Genomic DNA, 6,168 nt, shown 5'->3' with positions numbered 1-6,168 from the left:
ACAGACGCCCTCGGGGGGTAGATAGGCGGAGTGGGTGCTGATGTGCTCCAGTGCTGTGAGTTAGGAGCTGAGGAGTCAGGGGAGAGCTAAAGCAGAGGGATGGTCTCCATCTGTCAGCCTGGTCCACTCTAAAGTGGCCATCACTCAGGATTGATTAGCCACGAGCCCATTAGCCCCCTGGCTTTTTCTCTCTTTCCACTTCTTTCCTTTTTTTCACTCTCTCTTTTTTTTCCTGACCATCAATCTTTCTCTCTTTCGCTCAAACACATCTCTTTCCATTTTAAGTGTCTCTCTTTGCCTTTGTCATCTGCTTCCTAAACTCTACCTGTATCACTTTTTAAAATTTCTCTCCGGGTCCAAACTTTTTTTTTTTCTTTTGCCCATTCTTTTTCTCGCTCTCTCTGTCTTTTCCTCTTCCTTCCTCTCTCCATCTTGCAGTGAAGAGGCCTTTTTCAGCTTCCTGGAAAAGGAAATGGCTCTCAGTGATGGGTGTTCACCTCACTTGTTTCATTTCCCTCCCTCTGACCCACTGGTACATCACACCTCTTCACCCCACCCCCCCCACCATCAACACCTCCTTCCTCCTCTTCCATACCAACCACCTCAATTGACAGAGCGGTAAAAAATCAGATCAGTGTGAGGGAACACCCAGGCGGTCACAACTATTCTGCTGTCATGACAACAAGATGCTCTGGGGCGTAGAGACCATTACTCTGCCCATCCATTTAGGTCAGTGTTCTCTGGGTTATCAGCCTCCTGGGGGGATGTAGGGGGTGAGGAAGGGTAGCTTGAGGGTAAAGGATCTACAGTGTATAATATATATTGGGTTGGTGATGGGGGGATTGGGAATAGTTGCTGTAGTGATAGACAGTGTAGATACTGTGATGTGATGATTTAAGGGTGGGAGCTGGAGTGCTTCTAGGGATGAACAATGACATACAATTCAACATAAATGTGTGTATTTAAGGCATTGAGCAGTGGTGGAAAAAGTGTCAATAGACATGAAACAATACAACCCCATTATAATTAAAAACCCTGCACTGAAAATGAATACTTAAGTGAAAGCACATAAGTATTAGCAGCAAAATGAATCAAAAGTAGAAGTTGCCATTGTGCAGCAGAATGGCACCTGTCAGTGTTACATTATTATATATCATATTGGATTGTAAGTGTAAGCCACATTTTAATGTAGCAGAGATGGGGGGCAATGTCTTTTGGTCCTGACTGAAATATCTCAACAGCTGTTTGATGGATTTGATGGAATTTAGTCCCCAGAGGATGAATCCCAATGGCCTTGGTGATCCCCTGACATTTCCTCTATCACCACCATGAGCTTGATGTTTTTTGATGAATTGTTAATCACTTTGGTGATCCCTTAATTTTACTTTGTGTTTAGTAATTAGCAGAATCAGCATGCTAAAATGATAAACTAAAATGGAACATTCAGCATGTTAGCTCAAAGAACTGCTGTGCTTAAGTACAGCCTCACAGAGCAGCTAGCGTGGCTAAAACAAAAGTGTCTCAGCTGCGTTTTTCATCCGTCCATCTCACGCATCTGACGGAACAGTACGCTTCTAATCAATACAGCTGTCTACACAGCTTGCGTAATGGTTTGTGTGTCACACGCTATACGAAACCATGCCTCAAAGCATATTTGTAGGCAATTTTTAAATCTATTACTACAGTAATCGTGTATTAGGCTCTGAGCGCTTCCAAAATGCGGGTGACCTAGGCTCAACACTGTACCTGAACGCCTCCAGTGTAGACACACAGACGGAGCACTCAGTGCTGCTGCTGCTCTGCTAAACGTGCTGCCCGTGCTACGCTTTCTGTGTAGATACAGTGTTAGTCTTGCTAAAACCTTAATCTTCAAAGTGACAACTAACAGTAATTTTAAAGTAGTAAAGTAAGAAGTAGATGTCCTCTGGAATGTAGTGGAGGGGAAGTATAAAGTAGCATAAAAAGGAAATACTCAAGTACAATGTCAAGTATCTCAGTTGTATTTAACCACTGTCCTTGCATACTTAGTTGGCGAACTGTATGAGGCGCACAGTACACAAGAATCCTGTTTGGCAGAAATTATAGATTAGTGACGACAACAGCATCAATAGGAGATGGGAAGAATGCGTTCAGATGAGGAGGTGACTCTGTAGGCGAACATACTTTCTGTCAGGCTAAATGGCCCCTCTGTGAAGATGTTGATTTGGTGACGTACAAGCCTGGTGACAACGTAAGGAGAGCTCCTGACTGTCGCTCCACGCCTGGCCTCTGATAAGCCGGTGAAGTGCTGATTGAGTACTAGCTGGTCTGTCGTCTGCTTCTCCCATAGTACTGACAACAAACATCTACTTAAGAAGAGGCTCGTCAAAAGCAAGCCCGTCAAGAACATACCGGACAACACAGTGCCAGCACACACATGCAGGGAGGTGCGTTTGCAGCCCTATCCACCGCCCAAATCCTATCTATAAACTCACACCAAGGTGGGGCGTAGGTGGCAGTAGCCTGCGCTCTGACTCGAAAGCACGTCAGAGAATCCGGTGTTCCCAGGGAAGACCACCCGACGTCGGCGCGTATCTCTCCATGTCGACCCCACCTCCTGGTACCTCTGGGGACTCCACCAGTATCCTCCCTTCCCCTGGTGTGGGGTGGAGAAATTTGGCAGCTCTGGTCTCCAGTAGCGCCTCACATACAGGGGCTCGTACAGGCTCAGACGAGGCTTCCTACATGGGGGGGAGTAGAAAGAGAGGAAGGCAGAGACAGGAAATCAATACATCCACAGCATTACTCAGTGTACTCATTTCCTAGCTGTGTGGCCTTATTTAATCACAGACATAAAAGCAAGGGCGCGCACACTGAAAGGTCTTTACATATTTCAATCTAGTTTTAGGAGATAGAAGGACGTTAATAATTGTGTTTTTGAACATGAGTGTAACTAACGGAAGCAAGAAGGTATGACTCATATGCCAGCTAAAGAAAATTAACTCCACTTCTTCTCTTTCACCCTTTTCCTTCCTTTTTTTTTAGTAACTTTCTCCTGAAGTAAATCACTAAGCACGTACACAGGCCAGCATTAGCAGTGTTGTCACAGTGCCAGCTCAGTCAAGTGATACGTGATTTACCTTGTTGGCGCCACACATCTCTCACTAACTACGGTGGACCTGAAATGAACTAGCCTATGGTTTAGGAGAGAAGAATTGGAAATGGTAAAAGGAAAGAGCTGAGGGAGGTGAGGATACGTGTATGTGCGTGACAGAGTGACCGCATACATGCCGAGCAAAATATGATGGCGATGTGGGTCCAGTTGAAGCTATCTGGTTACAGCAAGCCTTTAATGAACACAGTGATGTGAGACCCGCAGGCCGCAGCCACAGACAGTGGGTAATTTTAGAGGGACGCCTGGGGATACGATGGCATGGAAGGGGCCCCAGACCTCCACCCACTCAACCCCTCATACAGCCCCCGAGGCCCGCTTGGCTTGGCTCGGCCGCATTCTCTCTCTTTCACACACACATCCTTCCTTTTCCTCCATCTCCTCCTGATCCATTCATATCCACCAGAGGCAAAGCAGAAAGCCCTTATAAAACCACTGGCAAAAAAAAGCCCAAAAAACAAGAGGCAGTTGCTTGAGTCGAATATGTATGCAGTTTTATCATGAGAAAGTCAAATGCATTTGGACTCGTATGGCCCCATGAGGCATTGAATACATTACATTATTGCTTGGGAAGCACGGAGGCGCACACACACATCAGCGTGTCTCCAGTTGCTTTTGAGAGTGCCTTTGTGAATGTTTGAGCATGTTGTGTGTGTGTGTGTGTGGGACCGTGTCCCAACTACAGTGGTAATGTAGGTCCAGATATCTGATTTCAGCAGGCCTCTAATGAACTCAGTGATATGTGTTTGTGAGAGAAAATCTGAACCGGGTCCCACCAGGAGCAACTGTAATCAGACAGCAATCAAATGCACACTGAACAGCATCCGACTTTCATTCTCTCCCTCTACCTCGCTGCCTGCGTCCGCTCGTCTTCCAGCTCACCCAGGGTGAAAATGACAGACACTTTGAAAGTCGACGTGATGAGATGCATTTTTCATTTCCAACCGAGACAGGGTGGAAAAAACACACTTATTGACAAGACCTTCTTTTTAGGCTTTTATGTAACAGCCCTGGTTTATGGCTGTCATTACATTTCAAGCAGGGATTCTTTTCAAAGAGCTTCTGAGACACAAGTAGTAAAACAATCATAAATCTTAAGGAAACGTAGGAATTGAAAGCAGGATTGAAGCAGGTGGTGAGATGATAGTACCAAAAATCGTAAGATCAGATATGCTTTGTTTTTTTTAAACCGATGTCACTCTGACCACAAACCACAGTGTCACACTGTGATTTTCCACAGTAAGAATGTAGACAAACAAATTGACAGCCACTCTGGAAAATTCTGCCTTTCTGACACCTACTGAACAAACATCTGAGTCATGTCGCCACTCGCTTCATGCTGGGTCAGTAAAACACGGCAACCTTGTTGGAAACAACCCATGTCCTCAATTATAGATACAATGACTTGGTGTAAAACAGCGTAAAAGCATGAGGCAGAAATCTGCTGCAAATGGTAAACAAGGTCTTATGAGGAGTCGTGACTTACCTCAAGATGTAATTAGCCACATATTCGGCTGTTTCTGGATACATGGTTGTCCTTATTGTCTTGATCCTTCACTGAGGCCGGCACAGGCTGCTTCTGAAGTATGTGCACTTGCTGTGAAGTATTTACACGTGTGCATATTTGTGATTTGTACGTACGGGTGTGTATTTAGCCATACCAAGGGGACTGTGTGTGTGTGTGTGCCCCTGTTTTAGCAACCAGAATCCCCCCAGGTGAAATAAGCTTGAGCACATCTCTACTAAAATAGTGTCTGTGGTTGGATCAGAGAATGCCATGTAGGGACTAGCACCATGGATCCTTAGGCTGGTTTGCCCTCAGGCCTAATGATCATCTGAAAACTTCTTCTTTTGTTGTCACTTTTGCACTTTATGCTAATTACAGCAGTTAGATCTCCCTCTTTTTTCACCACAGTGTCTTTTATTCCCCTGCAGATCCCAAATATGAAGAGAATCAGCCATTCTTGAGTTAATGAGGTCTGAATAATTGTCCCCTCAACATACAGTTGCATTGTGACTCAACGTAATACACATCAGAAATGAAAAGGGGTTTGGGATTTAATGCACTGTAAGCCCGCTCAATGGGATTACATCCTAAAAACGATCAAACATGATTGCTGTGACATGCAATAGATGAGACTCATTTCTACGGCCTCTACTCCACTATTAAGTATCCGCAGAAATTCAGAATTGAAAGAAATCGTACAAGACGGCCTCACTAATGCTGCCGTGTGTGTCGGGAGAGAATGGAGTCTGTCTTTTGCAGCGAGTAGCTCTGCTGGAGTAGAAAACATAAGCTTGTCATACAGCGCTTTTTTGCTTCATTAAATCTGCAGACGTGCCCTACTTTCCGTCTTCCTCCTCCATTGGACTCCCGTGCTAGTGAGCAGATTTGGTGGAGGATGAGTGGGGATGGGGAGGAGGGGGGGGGGTGTTTCATTAAATATCCATTCACCCCGAGCCTTTCTGCAGTGTTACTTGACATAATGTGAGCATGTGTGTAAGAGAGACAGAAAAGAAAGGCGAGCAGGAGGGGTTTAATCCGTGTGTCCACGTACAGCACATATTATACGTGTGTGTTTCCATGAGCTCCACAGCGTATCTCTCCTCTTTGGATTACTTCTCCATCCTGTTGTGGTTTGGGCATCCAGCCTGCTCCCCTCTATCTTCACAAACACACTGATAAGCCTGTCCTTCTAACCTCCCCCATCCCCCCCATTTTTTTTTTCTCCCTGCAGTCCTCCCTAGTGTGACATTGAGCAGCCAGGGATTCCTTTTCTGCCACACCCACCTCCCCCCTACTCTCTGTCTTCCTCTCCCATCTTTGCCCCCCCCTCTCCATCACAGTCTGAAAGCTGTCAAAACACTGCGCTGCCTTCTCAATATCAAAGCCCACTGAAAAACATGTACTGCAGCTTAAATTTAATTCTGCAGAAACATGTAGTTGTGTTTTGACTGTTTTGTCAACTAGTGTTGAAATAAATATTCATAATATAACAACACACACACACAAAAAA

Source organism: Thunnus maccoyii, chromosome 16, assembly GCF_910596095.1.
Source record: "Thunnus maccoyii chromosome 16, fThuMac1.1, whole genome shotgun sequence".
Taxonomy (NCBI): domain Eukaryota; kingdom Metazoa; phylum Chordata; class Actinopteri; order Scombriformes; family Scombridae; genus Thunnus; species Thunnus maccoyii.
The sequence above is the reverse complement of the archived record's forward strand: the minus strand, read 5'-3'. Positions refer to the sequence as shown.